General features: G+C 49.1%; 1 protein-coding gene across 3 annotated transcripts in view; it reads left to right on the top strand.

Moving 5' to 3' along the window:
• Positions 1-16,999, top strand: part of LOC138570249 (zinc finger protein 850-like) — a 128,453-nt gene that overhangs the window by 4,093 nt on the left and 107,361 nt on the right. For all 3 annotated transcript variants that reach the window (XM_069649001.1, XM_069649000.1, XM_069648999.1), the window contains exon 2: positions 14,953-15,025. The gene's annotated coding sequence lies outside the window, so the exon portion shown is untranslated. The remainder of the gene's footprint in view (positions 1-14,952; positions 15,026-16,999) is intronic.

Here is a 16,999-nt window from a genome sequence, read left to right as displayed (position 1 = left end):
AGATAGCTGCACCCTTGAGATGAATGGGGGTGCAGATTTATTACTCCAACACCAATCAATAAGGACAACTCAATGGTTTGGCAAAGGGAGTGTGTTTAATGACAAAAAACGGGGAGTCATGGAAATCAGCAGTGATGCAATCGTCCTTCTCGCTTCAACTCCAACTAACTTCATACAAGTTGTAACATTTATGCTCAAAACTCGTCATCGTTGACATGTAACACTCAAAAGTTAATATGCAATTCTATTGGTTAGGAAAAGGTAACTTTAATATATGTGCTATATCTGTATATGTTAACAGAGTGAGGGGATTGGGTAAAACACTGTCAGGTGGGCATCTAAGCCCTTCCTACAAAATGACTACTGTAGACGTCACTAAGAGTACGACGTCCCATTGGTTCTACTAACTATAGGACCCTAGATTATTTGGTCCATTGTCATTGGGTTGGCACCAACCCTATACATACATTTCCACTTTGCTTAGAAGCACGCAAAATGGTCAGCCAGGTGCAGAGTGCCCCCCAGTTACCCGGCCTTCCTCCAATTAAAGTTTCAATCAATCATCGCTTGAGCAACTATATGTCAATTATTTTACTGTAGTTGGCCTCGAAACTGCATCTTCTGTCTGGAAAAGTTGTGATATCTCTGCCTGGGCAGATGCCAGTGCTTCTTCTCGCTCGGCTGGACACGTGCTTCCCGCACTGTGAATTTGTCTAATTTGTGTGTTTGATCTTATTCAGCTTGCCACCTCCCTATGCTTCTTATCTTTACCTTTCAGAGACAGGATATTCTGTTATTAAGTTTCAATTATGTGTGGCTACTGTTCGTTCCTTCTATTAGTATGACCGTGGCTCTCCTGGCACGAGTTGCATCTGCCGAGTTTCGATTCAGCTGTGCTAGAATATGAACCTCTGCTCATTTGGCCTTTAGTAACCTGAGTTGATTCTGCTTCGTTTACAAAGTGAAGTTACACTTATAATACTGTGCTTCATTTTGAGATAGATTATGTATAATTGTGCTTGCCGCACTATTATTCTACTTAGCATAACAAGCCGCACTGTTTTCTTTGCTTTCTTGCAGTTACAAGCATAAACTGGCTGACTATCTTCATCCTGTTTACATCTTCATTCTCTTACATTTGGACATAATTTCTTTATCTTAGGTTCTCAATATCCTTATTCATGGCGTTACGTCTCTGTGTCATTCTTTGGTCGTCATTTCTTCTATCTGCATGTCAGTCCCGGCCCTTGTGATGTCACCATTCGTCTAACATTAAGGCCCTTTTGGTTTCTTCCGGGACAGTACTGTGATGCTTGAGCTAAAACATGGCGCTGGTGCGCAGTGTATTCTGTGGGCAGTCAGAGCCATAATGGATATTTACTTCATGCTGCAGTGAAAAGCTGTACTTATTTTGCTGAGAGCTGAATTTACTTTGCTGAAGAAAACATGCTTTCCAAACCTGGTATGCAGTCAAGGACATTCTGCTGGGAAAGCTGGCTTTGTTGTGTCTTGTTCTGAGTTATGGGACTGTTTTCCGTGGCGCTTGTTCTTAGAGGAGGGAAGCGCTTTGCTCCTTGAGGTTACTGTCGGTTGACCCAGCTGGCAACCAACGGTTGCCCATCAATGCGCAAGTGCATTTGCCAGAAGGTTCAAGAAATTACCACCCCTTTTTGAGGAGTGCATATATGCGGAACCCCTCAACGGTCAGACGGGACGAGTACAAAGACCTCAGTCGAAGGGGGGACGCTTCCGTCCGGCATACCTGTGGGATGTGTGCTCTCGGCCTGGCTGTTATCGGGGTCTTCCAGCCACTTCTGGCGAGATGAGGGATTCAGTTGCGCCCATGGTGATGTATTTTCTTTTGAATTCTGTCTTTTCTGTGATTTATTTCTGTGTTATCACTTGTTGCTTCCAAGCTTTGAATAAATAGCCGTATAAGTGCTCATTATTTTCTAAGAGTGCGTGTGGTTGTAAGTCATTGCGTCGTCTACCTGCGTTTAAAGTATTGACTCTGCTGTTAAGGTGTGAGTCACGAGAATGTTGCGTACCTGTATGTTTGGTTGATCTCGACTGGGCAGCCAGACCGACAAGAAGAATTGGTTACACGAGGAACCAGCCTCTCCTCCACCCAGAATGGGTACTGGGTAAAAGATGGACCGATTCCCAACGCCACGAGCTGCTCTCTCCTGATTACCGTGACGTCAGGACTGTGCAGGCACAGGCAGGAGAGGCTGAAGGAACAATTTCTTGAGGCGATGGAGCTCCAAGGTCCAGGGAGGACCGAGACGTGTGGTGGTGCTCAAGAGTCCAAGAAATGGCCAGGGCGTACTCCAGGGAAGGTGCTGGACGCTGAGAGCTCAAGAGTCCAAGGATGGCTGAGGCGAACACCAGGAGAAGACACTGGAAGGAGGCCCACAGAACACAGGCTGGCGTGGAGCAGGAGAAAAGGGAAAATCAAGGCAGGGCTGCCTAGCCAGGCAGAAGGAGGGAAAACTGACGTGGACCAGGCAAGGAGAGGAGTCCAGGAAGGCAGAGAACCCCTGCAACCCAAAAGGGACAAAAGAGAGAATCCAGAGGGAACCGGGGCAAGACAGGGAGCTGGCAAGATGAGGACCAAGGAGAACAGGAGAGGAGAACCCCAGGTAAGGCTGAACTGAGAAACTGGCGCTGGAGCAAAAGGTGTGCGAGTAAACACGATCAGGAGCAGAATGCGTTGAGACGCGATCTGCTCCTGATCCTCACTCTCCCTTTATGGGCCGCCGGCGTCCGCGAGGCCTGGGACGCCAGCTGATCGTCGCCAGGCGCCGGCGGACCCAGTGCGAGGCTTGGGAAGCAAGCCCCTCCAATCACGGGTGCCCAATACACGGCGCATGCGCGGAACCGTGATCGCGGTCTCCCGCGCATGCGCCGAGGAGCTGCAGCTTGAGTCCCCAAAGCTCTCCCTCCGGCGCCTCTCCAGCGCGGAAGCGCGAATAGGCGCCAGGAAGGGAAAGCACGTGCAACGAACCCCGGTCTCCCGGTAAGCGTGACATCTGCAATTGCATTGGTGATTAATGACTGTCCTTGCACTCTGGGCGAGCAAAACATTTTGGCGTCACGAACAGGATATTTGTGATGAATTGTTCCGAATATTAAAGAATCTGGTTGAACGCAGATAGGCTTTGTTTACATTGCAAGCGAAAGTAATTTGGCAGCGAGTGTTGAACTGTGTTAAGTAGTTATTTTTTTTTTTTGGTGTGTGCATGCCTGCGTGAGTGACTGCAGTTTGGAAAGGAAAAAAAATATATATATAGAAAGAGCTTTTGTACAGTATTGTAATGATGAATAGTTGTTCAGGAAAAAGAGCGCTCCCGCTGGCGGTGAATGTTCTGATGTTATCACTCCAGGCTGGGCTAAGAGCCCATATGATGAATTGGCCCAGGTGTGGGCATGCGGCGCAGGGCTAAGTGAAACATGGGATCAGGGATTGGGAGATGCTGATCCGTCTGATGTAATGTTGTGTTTACAACAAGTTTCAGTGGAAAGGGGAAGGGAATGTGCTGCGCTGGTTAGGCGGGGTTGGGTCCTCCTGCATGCCTATAGGAAAATACATCAAAGGAATTTGGAAATGAAAAATGAGATTTTGCGATTGGAAAGAGAGCTGGCTGCAGAAAGGCAAACTGCGTTAATACAGCAGATTCAAATGAAACATTTTAAAGATAAGGCTGACACATACCAGGCTGTGGCCGAGAGGTCAGCAGTCAGAGTAGCCCGGTATAAGTATAGGAAAAGACGGGGCAGGATCAACCAAAGAAAGGTGGCAGCTGTAATCGCTACCGCCGATGTGGACTGGGATCCGGATAATTGGGATGGTGACATTTTTGACTCGACCAGTCCAGAGAGTAGTTCAGCAAATGAGTCAGACCCCAAAATGGAAATGGAAAGAGAGTCTGGAAGTAATCTCCCTTGTCACAATGATAACACTAAAAGACAAAGAGAAGAAACACTCTGGAGTAATATTCCTTTTTACAGTGATAACCCTTAGAGAAGCCACAGAGAATAATCTCCCTCATTGCTGTAGTGACATTAAGAAAAGCCAAAGAAAAGAAACACTTGAGCATAGTCTTCTTTATTACAGTTGTCGTTGGCAAAGCGGTCAAAGCCTAAAGTTTAACAAGAGGAACCTCCCTCGTCCCGGTGGTGCCCTAAGAGAAACCAGAGAGCAGAAGCACTCGGGAGTAATCTCCCTCATCATAATAGTGATGCTAAGAGAAGTCGGAAAGAAGCAGCATTCAGGGGTAGTCTCCTTCTTAGGAGAGGTCAGAGGGTAAATATTCACAAGTAATCCCTCTTGTTACAGTGTAAACACTAAAAGAAGCCAAAGAGAAGAAACACTTAGGAGTAACCTCCCTTGTCACAGCAGCGACACTAACAGAAGTCTGAGAGAAGAAACCCTGGGAAGTAAGCGTCCTTGTTACAATTAGTCAGCAAAATAGCCAAAAGGAAGAGAGCATCTAGAGTGACTCCTTGTCACAGTGGTGACAGTAAAATGAATAAAAAGTGAAGAATGGGGGCATGGCTTGTCGGTCACGCTTTTAGGAGCGGAATCCCGAGGCTCCTGCATGATCCGACCGAAGATCCAATGAAGCTGGGACAACGAAGGTGATAATCCGTATAAAAATTGCAGGAGAGGTGTTGGAAGGTGTGGGGCACAGCTGGTCGCAGTTCCGAAGGAAATTGGACCGGTACTGGCCCAGGACGACGGCCAAAGTAACCACTGGGCTGGCACACAAAATGGCGGACGCGGCAGTCCGGGCTGGAGAAGGGGTACTGCCAGAGAGATAAGGCCACCTGCAAGGATGGAGCGTCGAGCGCAAGGAAGAGGCAAAACAGGTGGTCCATCCAACGGTACTGGCCAACGGTGCTCGGCGGGCAGAGATCCTCGCGGACATCATACACACACGGTGGGCGCCAGCAGCGTGGAAGACCACCGGCGGCGTGGACTCTCCAGCAAGAGGGCACCAGAGACTCTTGCAGCCGCAGCCAGCAGACCCCACGAGACACCCAGGGCGCAGAGAGAAAACTCCCAAGAGATGGTACTCTCTACGCCTCGGAGTTGCGAACCCACAAGCAGGCACCAGAGGACGAGGACGTGCAGGCCCTGGATGGATCCCTTCTGGTCGCTCGGGTGCCGCAACCGATGCGGCGATCCGGGCAGAGGGACGACAGCACCGGAGGATGACCTGAGAGGCGAGGAGGCGCTGCAAGGACTAGCGGGGCCCCCATAGAAGAAGAGCAGAGGCCCACGGCGGGAAGAAGCGAAGACAAAACCACCACCAGGTGACCGAGTGAATGGATACCCAGTGCTGAGGAGACAGGCGGGGCACGGCCACATATAGGAGACCACAGAGAGAGCTGGGGCCTTGGCCTGGTGTCACGGCTCGCTCCCTTCGCTCCCGTTCCCGTCACTTGGGGGCATGTTTTGGTTTTTTTTCCCTACTGGACATTTCCCCCGAACCTTATGCTACAGTGCTGTGAAGAATTGGGAGCGCTAAAACCTTATTTTCCAAGTTACTTCCCTTCCGGATACATTCCAGGTTTTTGTCAGCCAGCATGCTACGTTAATCAAATGACTATGCTTCCCAGAATGCCTGGCTCTATGCCTCACCTCCTCCCTTGCAGGACAAGGTTGGGTGGAGGATAGGCAACACCTGTGGCTGCAGGTGCAGCAGGCGGCACACCTGAGGGGTGTGCTCGTTAAGGAGCTTTAAAAGCCTCAGTTTACTTCAGTCCAGTGCTGGTCATTGTTGCAGTGTTACTGTTGTGACTGGTCCCTTGTTCCTGGTTCCTAGTTTTTGTGCCTGGTTCCTAGTTCCTGTTTCTTGTTCCTCTGCCCTGGATTTCGAATTTATGTGCTTAATTGATTTCTGGATTTCCCTTTCTGTCTTCCTCTGTCTGCAGGCAGCCTTTCTCTGTGCTTTACCCTTTTGATGCTGCCCAATTTGCCTGTGTTCTCTGTTTCTTTGAAGCTGTCCTTAGCTACTGCAAAACTTGATGCATTAGTCTTTCCCTTTATAGATTTAGCTTCCTGCCTTTTCTCCTTGGATGGGTGGGAAAGGTTTCCTTTTGTGATATTAATTTCCCTGCTCCTGATCCTTACTTTCTTTTGGGATCCATTCCATGTTTTCCATTGCACTTCTGCATTTATTTCCCATTGATTATTAGGTGTGGGGTGCTGTTGTACTAGTCCCAGTGTGAATGCCCTTTGTTTTCCTCACTATTCTATAAATCACTATTCCTACTTGCCCCTTGACTAGGGTCTTATGTATTTAGTTTCCTCCACCCATTGCTGTTATAGCCTTCAGGGTCCCTGTTTGATCAACGGGGTTCGTGGGTTTACTGACATTCAAGTGGTCTTTCCGCTCCTCGTGAGTACTGTTTCTAAGTTCCTTATTCAGTATCATCCAGAGTGTCGGCTCACAGATCCTGTCCTTGCTTGCCCTCTACGTGGGCTTAGCGCTGTCAGTATCTGTAATAGCATAGTGGGTAAGGAGTTTGCCGACTTTCCTTTCAGTCATAAGGAGGTTCTAAGTGCTTACCCCACATCCCTTTTCATATATTGGTATTATAGTTTCACTCTGTTTGCACTCCTGGGTTTTAGTATACACTAGTATTGGGTATTGTATGCACGTTGTTAGATTCAAAGTAGTTCACTGTGTGATTCCATGCACATTTCCCTTGCCATATCCATTGCCTTCTTCCTTTCTTAACACCTGGACCCGAACGGCTTACGAAGTTGTAAGGAAACAGACTGACATTTGAGGTGCAGCCAGGGGGCCGCAGCAGGGAGGAGACCCCGAAGAGTGTGGTCATACAGCATCTAATACGTACGCCAAGGGTCCGCACCAGCAGAGGAGGCGGACCAGTACTGCTAGGCAAACAAACCCATGAGTGGCCACAGCCCACCGGTGCACAACCACGCATCGTTTAAGGGAAACAGCCTACGAACACGCATAAACCCACGACAACTGGACAACCGCAATAACGCTGAGACGGGAGCAAGGGTTTCTGTGTACAGCGGTGCACGCAACTTTGGGCCGTATCAACAAATAGGGCGGACTAGTCTGGCTAGACATATAGGTCTAAGTGAGAAGCCACAGCTTCTGCGTACCAGGGGCCACAGCGGACACTGAAAAGGCACATCTGAGGGAGACAATGGAGCACATGCCCCCTGGAGCACAGTAGCTCCCAACTCACAAGGTGGGCTGAGCCACAGACGTGCTGGAGCAAGGTGGGCTGAGCCACAGACGTGCTGGAGCGAGGGGGCTCACCTTTCAGTGCTAGAGGTGCTGGCCACTGGAGACATAAGCAGGAGGCAACAGTGCACGGCGAGGCCGCAGTCCCCATGCCCATGATAAATAATCCGCAATTAGATAAAGAGAGAGCCCTGTATTAAAGACACAGACAAAAGGCACAGATATACAGGGACAGGAGGCCCAGTGGCGGCGGGAAGGAGGCAAGACTGGGGCCCTGGCACAGGAGGCGAGATACCCCCGACACAGACCTGTCAGAAAGGTGGGGGGGGGGGGGAAGGGAAAATAAACAAGCACAGAGACATTTGCCCGGAAAGCAGAAGCGCCCCAGGCGGAGGCCCCCGGAAGCTGGCTCCAGCACAATGTAAACTGCACAGACTGAGAAGGGAAAAGAAGAGGGACGTGTTCTGGAAGCCATAGCGGCACTGAAAACTTTGCTTGAATTTAAAATGGATGCAGTGATGGTGGATGTGGGCCTCCTACGGCAGGATGTGAGGAACCTGCCAGAAAGAGTCGGCATGGCAGAACAGCAGGTGCAGACTAATACAGCAAACATAACCACCACCCAGAGCCAAATGACGGAGGCGCTGGACCGAATACGAACCCTGGAGCAGAGGGCTGAGGACACAGAAGGAAGGGCCAGACGTAATAATGTATGCATAGTGGGGCTGCCAGAGGGAGAAGAAGGCAGGGACTCCACAGGTAATATAGAGAACCTACTGCTTCAAGAGTTGGGAGCAGGGAACCTGTCCCAGGGTTTCGTAGTGGAGAGAGCGCAGAAGGCTCTAACCAGGAAACCTCGACCCGGGGCGCCCCCAAGACCCATGATAGCAAAGATCATGAACTTCAAGGATAGAGAGAAGATCTTGACATTTTCGAGAGAGGGTGGGGTCATAACAAGAAATGCTGCTAGAATAACTATGTACCCAGACTATACGGCGCAAGTGCAAAAGCGCAGAGCACAATTTTGGCCCGCAAAGGAACGCCTTGGGGCCGCCAAGGTAAGATGCATGCTGCTATACCCAGCCAAAAGTGCTTCATAACGGCAGAACATACTTTTTGAGACTGCGATGGAGGCCCAAGAATGGATGGACCAACAAGGGAACCCACAGTTGAGAGATAGGGATGAGCGGGACAACAGGAACCCCTTCCCCCTGATGACCCGGGAAGAAGCGCATCGGATAAAAGAGTAACAGTTCAGAGACTCAAACCAGCAGTTAGATGCGGGGGCCCACAGCCCCTGAAGTAGGCTGCTAAGTCCCACAAAAGCGACCTCAGAGGAGAACAGTTTCAAGGCACCACGCCGCAACGAGTGCACCCACGGGAGGGAGGGGAGCACCTCGAAAGTGGTGGAGCCCGAGCAGGGCGTTTGTTTATAGTTATAGGAGTTGTATGGTTAGTTAGATTAGGAGAAGGCACTGGAGGAGGAAGAAGCATGAAACGACCAGAACATGGCAGAGGACTAGAGAGAGAGTGGCCAGAGCTGCACCCAAGTGCAGAGAATCAGAGACACACTGAAGACGAGAGCCCACACACAAGTATGGGAGGAGACCAACAGGGAGGGGAAGGACCACCACCATCCCAACGAATTGGGGAAAATATAGACCGGCCCGGAATCACCCGACATTGGACGAATAACAGCTCATGAGCCCATGGGAATGTACGGGCCGCCGGACACAGCGAATACAAGGGCCAGGAAGTACTAAATGTAGTCACATGGAATGTCAGGGGATTAAACGCATACATCAAAAAGCTGAGAGTCTATGCCTGGCTAAATAAGGCAAAATTCCACATAGCAGTGAGCAGTGCTACAGGAGACTCACCTGACGGCGGACAAACAAGCCAAGGTAGCCAAGAAATGGGGAGGCCAAGTATATAGTTCAACGTACTCTAACTACGCAAGAGTAGTGCTGACATGGAATGCCCTGAGGATCCCGTTCCAGCTCGTAAAACAAAGAGACGTGGAAGGCAGAGTTCTGATCATACAGGGTATGCTGGAGAACTGGGAGGTTTGCCTGGTGAACATGTACGCCCCTAACCACGATGCAACAGAGTTCCCCAGTACACTTACACCTAGAATAGCCCCATACAGGGATGTGTCGATCATCTGGGCTGGTGATTTCAACTGCACACTCGACCCCCGCTGGATAGGTTGGCCACCAAGCATAAGAAACCAGCGCCACTGGCCAGAGCGCTATGGAAGATACTGGAGCAGCTCAAGCTAGAGGACGTCTGGAGGAAGGTACATATGGGCAGCAGGGAATACACTCATTATAGCGCCCCGCATGGGACATTCACCCGAATAGATTATCTGTTTACGGGCAAGGAGACACTGGGAGAATTTACTGAGGCACACATGCATGCACAAACATTATCCGACCATGCACCGCTAGGGGTGACATGGGCACACATATACAGGAGAGCCCCCATACCCACATGGAGACTGAGGGCGGAAGCATTGTTGGACGGGGGAGTTCCAGGAACATATCCAGAGCACGATAGACGATTATTCCATGCATAATGTGGAGAGTGTGGATAGCACCGGGACGGTCTGGGAGGCATTCAAGGTGGTGGTAAGGGGAGCGGCAATAGGGAAGGCAGGGAGCCTCAGGGGAGAGATTTTGGTTGAATTGGAAGGAATAGAAAGGGAGATTGAAAGAGCAGAAACTCGAGCAGGTGAGATGGGAACAGAACCGTGAGGCCCACTACCATGAGACAGAAGTGTATGGCAACCTGGGAGAGGCTGGGGAAGCTGGATTATGGTAAATACATTCAGAGGCTACACACAGGAGGGAACAAGCCCAGCAGGCTCCTGGCTTGGCTAACCAGGCAGGAGGGTAAGCGAGAGCCGATAAACGCAATTAAGGGAGAGGTGATTAGGTTCCAGGAAGGCATTAACATGGTCTTCTCGAGATTCTATGAGAAGCTATATTCCCGGGTCCAGGAGGCGGAAGAGGGAGATATAGCGGATGCTCTAGCAGAAATCGCAACCGACTAACGGAGGAACAGGCCCTTATGTTGGATGCCCTCTCACAGTGGAAGAGCTGTCGGCGGTCATAGCCCAGCTCCCGACTGGTAAATCCCTGGGGCCCGACAGGTTACCAGGTGAATTCTACATGAAATACAAGGATACCCTGGCTCTGTGGCTGCTAGAGACACTGGAAGAGGCATACGCGAGAGGGAGGCTTCTGAGTAGCATGGCGGAATCAGTAATAGTATCGATACTAAAACCAGGGAAATCACCTCTGGAGTGTGCGTCCTGTAGACCAATCTCCTTGATAAACCAGGATTCCAAGATACAGCGGCTTTGGCAAACCGGCTCAAAAGGGTTATACCCACGCTGGTGCACCCACACCAAACTGGGTATGTACCGGCAAGGAATATAACATGGAATCTCTGCAGACTCTACTACGTCCTAGACAACACGAACCAGGAAGAAGGGGAAAGCGCAGTGGCATCGCGACTCAGTGAATTGGGACTGGCTCATGGGAGTGCTCGCCCCCTTTGGGATACAGGAAGGGTACCTACATTGGATTAAGCTTTTATACAAGGACACAAAGGCGAGGGTGAAGACAGGCAGACATGTTTCGGAGGAGTGGAGCATAGTACGGGGTTCAAAGTAGGGATACCTGCTGTCCCCGATGTTGTAGATCTTGGCCCTGGAACCATTTGCAGCCTTCCTAAGGGCAGAGTACAAGGACACGGGGAATAGTGATAGATGGAAGGTACACGAAATATCAATCTATGCAGACGATCTGCTGCTTTATGTTCAGAACCCACGGACGCACTTGCCGGACCAGCTTGAAGCCCTGGGAGCATTTGGCAGGCTGTCGGGAATGACTATCAACAAGGGAAAGTTCTTGTTGTTCCCCTTGGCGAGCCTGAGAGGCGAGACACCGGACTGGTTACCGGATTTAGGCCTCACATGGACCCCACATACTTTTAGATATCTAGGAGTGCATATATACCATGACACTAAAGAGACACATAAGGTTAATACACAGGTGGCCCTGGACAAAATAGGGAAGGCCACGCAGTTTTGGAGGACACTACCCCATAGGGAGGGCAGCCTTGTTGAAGATGATAGTCCTACCCCGCTTTCTGTATTACTTTACTAACATTCCCTACAACATCCCCAGGACTTTTTAAAAACAGTTACATGCCATGGCAAGGGAGTTTTTGTGGGACGGAGGGAGAAACGGAATAGCACTGACCTCACTACAAAGAGACTACGAATGGGGGGGGGGTGAAATCAGGCTCCCGGACTTTGAGCGGTATTACTTGGCAGCTCAACTACAATTCGTGGTGCCGTGGACATATCCATAGATTTGATACTATTTAGATCGCTGCTGCAGCAATATTACCTGAGAGAGCTCTTGTGGATGGATGTGGCCTCAGCCAGAACTCTCCCCAACATGGTCAAGCTGGGCCGAGCCCTATGGAAAAGAGCATGGAAAATCCAAGACATAAGAGACCGCTGCTCCAGGCAAATTCCTCTTGCGGGACTGGGTGATGACCGCATCGCAAACCTGGCAACATTCAGGACACAGTGGGAGGACAAGGGGTTAGCCCAAATAGGAGATCTGTGGCAAAATGGCCACTAGGTAGACTTCCAGACCCTGGTAGAGGAACAGGGCATACACAAGGGCCAATTCATACTGTATAACAACATGGTCCAGACAATAAGGAAATGGTGGGAGACCCTACAGGAGGACGACGACACAGGGGAGGCACTCGACTCCTGGTATGACGTCTCTGAAGGGGGACACAAAGTGTCCAGGCTCTACGAACAACTACTAGGAGCCAAAAACAGGAGAGAATTGCGAGCACGAGTGAAATGGGAAGAACTCCTCCAGAAACCCATCACAGATGAGGAATGGTACAGGGCCCTCCGGTATCCAAAGAAATTGTCTAGGAATGCAAGGTTCAGACAGGTACAGCTTTATCTCATACATAGAGCATATCTGACGCCGAACAGGATGTCGATTATGGGGAGAAAACAGGCCTGGAGCTTCCCGCACTGTGCGGAGGAGCTGGCAGATATGGTGCATATGTTCTGGTCATGCCCGAGAATAAGAAACATTTAGAACACTATCAAAGAAAGAGCGCTGAAAGGAGGTATCCAGGTGCAGGCGTGATCGCCAGCCTCCTATCTGCTGGGCCTGTTTCCGAGGGGAGACCAGCAGAGAACACACTTGGCAAAATGAAAGACTTGATGATAATACTGACAAAACGCTGCATAGCAATGGCGTGTAATACAAGTACGGAACCCTCGATGGAGGGGTGGTGGGCGGATCTGAACAAATGGGCAATAGCCGAAACATCAGTATGGACAAGGGTGACACAGAGAGGGGAAAGCAATAACGGGGCCAAGATATTGGCATGGAACTCATTCATGCAGGAACTGTTCGGAAGCAATGAGACAGCGTGAGCGAGTCAGGTGCCCGGGCTGAGAACTGTAGGTGCCTTTCCCCGGCTTACTACGTGTGAGAGAAAATAAAATAACCAACCTCACCCCTGTCGGGGGAAGAAGGCACAGAGACCCGGCTGCAAGAGTTCAAAGGATGGTTTATTTCTCCAGCTAGGAAATAACCCAAAGAACCCTTACCAATCATTTACATCATACTCGTATATATCAATTAAAGTAACTCTAACAAAAACTAAATGGACCCGATTGGCCAGGCGGTGTGGTGCTGTAGGTGTGGGTGGCATCTCTTCCTTCTGGTTGGCTGAGTGGCTGACGAGATGACGGACGTCAAAAATCTTGTGCTCCACGCAGGTCAGGGTCCGGTCACTGTGGTCACTACCTAAGCTAATATGTTGCATTCGAAAAACACTAAATAACAAATTATCTAAACATCTTATGCTACTTTTCATATTTCTACACAAGTTACACATAGTAATTATTGTCAGTACAATTGGGTCATTCGTGGTTTTAATGGAGGCCTTGACCTTTATTGTGCATGTAAAAAGAATCAAGCTGTGTTTCACATATCTCCTAAGCTTTAGACCTATTAGTATAAGTAAAAACATATATTGTGGTAAGATGCTTAAGGATAGTAGTGGGTGTGTTGGGTGGGTTTCGCAGCACAGGTGAGGGTCTGGCACTTGAAAGAAATACCTTACAGGGAGCGCAGGGTCAGGATGGCAATAAATTGCTCTAAATGGGGGTGGGTGGCTTGCACGTTTATGGGGACGTACAAGCAGAAAGTGCTTAGCTCATCCTAGTTCACATGCTGGTTCTCATGCTAGCAGTGATCTCAGAGGAAGAAAACTATCATGTTGGTTGTTGCAACTTTCTCCGACTTCAGCGTGAGAATGGGAGCGCAGAGCTTTCCTTGGCACGGGGAGTGCAAGGGTGGGGGCCAGCCAGCTGCCTGCGTGCCTTGTGTGTGTGTGTGTCTCTGTCCTTGGCTGCTGCGGTGGAAGGGGAGCTGAGCATTGCTGTACTATCGCAGTGAGGCCTGTTTACCCAAGATGGAATCGAAAGGGGGCACAAAAGATGGATGCCCCGTGTCCTGCTCAGTAGTCCCATCTATGCAGCAGTCAACCATGGTTAACTTTACATAAGGGCAAGGGGCAATCCCACTATCAGAGGCACGTGGTCCAAGCCTTGTACTGAGGAGTGTACGGTGCGAGGGGGCCTGGGGACCCCTCACTCTCATACAGAACTAACGGACAATGGAGGCAGCTCTGAGACCATGAACCAAAAGGAGCTGAGAGAGAGAGAGAGAGGAGGTTTGCCCATTCATACCCGGGCAGAATGTACAAGGTGGTGCAGGAACATTACGGACAGTGGAAAAGGGGCCCTGCCATGAATCGAGCAGATAAGGAATAATAAGGACTCCAACGTTAAAAAGTGCCATTAGAAGTGTTGTGTTTGTTGTTGTTTATAATGTTTTGTGTTGAAATGCAAATAAAAAGGTTTAAAAAGAATAAAAACTAAGTGAGTAATGCCTCAGGAATATGCTCCCTCGTCACTGTAGTCACATAAACAGCAGTACGGAGGAGGAGAACAGCCGCTAGAGCCGTTAATAGAGAAAGACAGTGTGGGAAAGGAATTGTGAAAAATCTGTAAAGCTCTGTTGGAGGAACTAAAGAGACTTTCTGAGGACTATTGGGTGGGTCAGGAGGAGGTTGTCATTCTCCTGCCCAAGAACCCGTTGTTAAATCGGAAGCTGAAGAAACGTATGGAAAAGACTAAACCAGTTCACAAGGAGAAGGGATCCATTCTCGCGGTAGTACGGCTATCAATGCTGAACTATTTTGGTAATTTAGTGGATGGGTTAGAGTAGGTTTTGGACAGAAGACAGAAACCCTTTCTTTTGACCCTTACCCTGACAACGAACACCCAAGCTATTTTAGAGTAGGTAGGGTTAATCCTGTAGTCATGGGGAATGCTAGGCCCTTTTCCTTAATAATGAATAACAGAATTGTTAGCATATATCACATTGACATTATTACGGTTTATTACAGCTTGGTGCGCACATATGAAACAGAACACTGGACTGGAGCTGATTGATGAGAGCTGACATCTGGGCACTGTAAAGAATTAGCTCTTAGATGAAATAAACGTCTGAGACGGAGAGTAGTTTGTTTGGGTTAAAAGTAGTACCCAATTCTGTATTAACAGTTTTCTTTTCTATCTTATATATTTCAGGTAAAGGATACGTCTTCAAGAAGAAGAGCCTTTTGGTACGCAGTTTCTCGGAGATCACTCTGGAATGTTCAAGGTAAGTTCTATCTTTCTTTAATGTTGGTGAAATTCTGTTCCTTCCTCCCTTTACACTTCTCTTCTTTAGTCAATTTGAGTAGAGCTTCAGACTTTTTTCCTTTTCACTTTTTCCTGCAGTCTATTCAAGTTTTTCTGCCTCTGTGGTTTCCCTTTGTTTATTCAGTCCGCACAACTCTGGTTGCTTTACCTCACAAAGTACATCTGTTTTCTTCTTTATGCTTACTTGAACAAGGGTCTTGCTTCCAGTGACGTTTTCCCTCTAGGGCGGAAACATATTCAGGACAGTAGGATTTAAAGTTCATGTAGTCTGTATTTTGGCTGAAACATATCCCTTTTAACAATTGTTGTCTTTCTCTTGTAACAGCTATCGGATCTGGGACTCCCACTTATTCCATATAGTTTTCGTAGTCCCTTCTCCTCCAAAGTTCTTTGATTAATACCTCTAGACAGGTTGGGTCCCACTTGGTTCTTAGGCTCCTCCCCTTCCTTCACTGTTCGTTCGTGTCCTCAGTGGTAGGAAAGCACACGAGCCGTTAAACTCTGGCATCTTCAGCAGTCATTCATCTATAAATTCATGTGCCGGCTAGTGGCTGAGCAAATGGTTCCCTTCTGCGTCAAGATGAGTGTTTTCACAGCGGGGTCAGTCACTTCCTTCACTCGTCCGCTTCAAATACTTTCACACCCACGGATATTAACTGGGACACTTTCGCGGCACAAGACGGCTGTTACTCACAAGCTTCTAAGTATGTGCCTCCGACAGGCTACTCCTTGTTGACTCTGCTTCGGAGATTCCCGGCGGTTCACGATCCCGACCGATTCTGGAAATCTTCAAACTGGAGCGATCTCGTTCGCTCACATCTCCTCCACTCCAATCCGGGGAGGTGATCTCCTTTCAGTGGCAAGCAACAACGTTCGCTTGAACATTAGTTAGACAAACAACTTGATTTCGCGCAACAGCGCAACTTTTTAACTGAAGAACTCTGCTTTCTCACTCTTATCAATAGGCCCAGCTGTAACGGCTCTCCTCGCTCTCCGTTTCGTTCCCCGTCTCCTGGCAACGATGAGCAGAGACAGCAAGACATTAGAGGAAAGGACCTACATGGAGGACCTCGGCAACTGCAAGCTTTTAACATGCATTCCCCTTAACTTGTCACAGGCACAAAGTGAACATTCGTTTTATACTACACGTATTATGGCCAGGGCATTAGAAACAGTAACTCTGAAATCTATTTTCCGTGGCTCTCAAGAAACTCTTTGGCTAAATTACATCATATCCTTAGAGCTAAACTTATGTTAGTAGAACATGATTGGAGCAAACGGATCAACACTATCCCAACTCATGGCCTCCCCATGTGTTCCACATCGCTTTTCACACCGCCTGAGAAAAAATTGCAATTGATAAAATAACATTTGTGCTGACCTATGGGGCTTTATTATTCTGCCATTGGTCAGCACCATTGTGAAAGAAACACAAGACCCTCTACTTCTGGTGGGAAGGGAGACATTCACATGGCACCTGACGAATAACGGCCTTTGCAAATCTTGTGGTGGATATTCTGAAGGCTGGCCACCTCCCAGGGACATAGAAACGTACCATTCCTTTGTTTCTTCTAGGAACGACACTCTGTTCTGTTTCCCCTTTCCCATATCCACCAGCCAAAGGGCAGTCATGGCTATGCGAAGGGTTCTCTGGCTCAGATCCACTTCCCCTCTACCCCCGAGTGCCAGTGAGATTGGCTTGCTGCCCTGTTATTATATCATCCAGTGCTGTCTTGGCTGCTTTGGTCTGCCAGAGAGGCACAGCCTGAGCTTCATCCCCCTCCTCGCTAACTCGTGGTGTGCTGGTCATGTGTTTAGAGTGGGTGTCCCGGGGGAGGCCCGACCAGGGGCATCCCTGCTAAGTGTGCTTACCTGGGATATTTCCCTATCTCGTAATAGTATACATATGCTCCCTGGACTGATGGCATACACA

This window comes from Ambystoma mexicanum, chromosome 2q, assembly GCF_040938575.1.
Source record: "Ambystoma mexicanum isolate Mex_15411 chromosome 2q, UKY_AmexF1_1, whole genome shotgun sequence".
In the NCBI taxonomy this organism is placed as follows: domain Eukaryota; kingdom Metazoa; phylum Chordata; class Amphibia; order Caudata; family Ambystomatidae; genus Ambystoma; species Ambystoma mexicanum.
The sequence above is the reverse complement of the archived record's forward strand: the minus strand, read 5'-3'. Positions and strand labels throughout refer to the sequence as shown.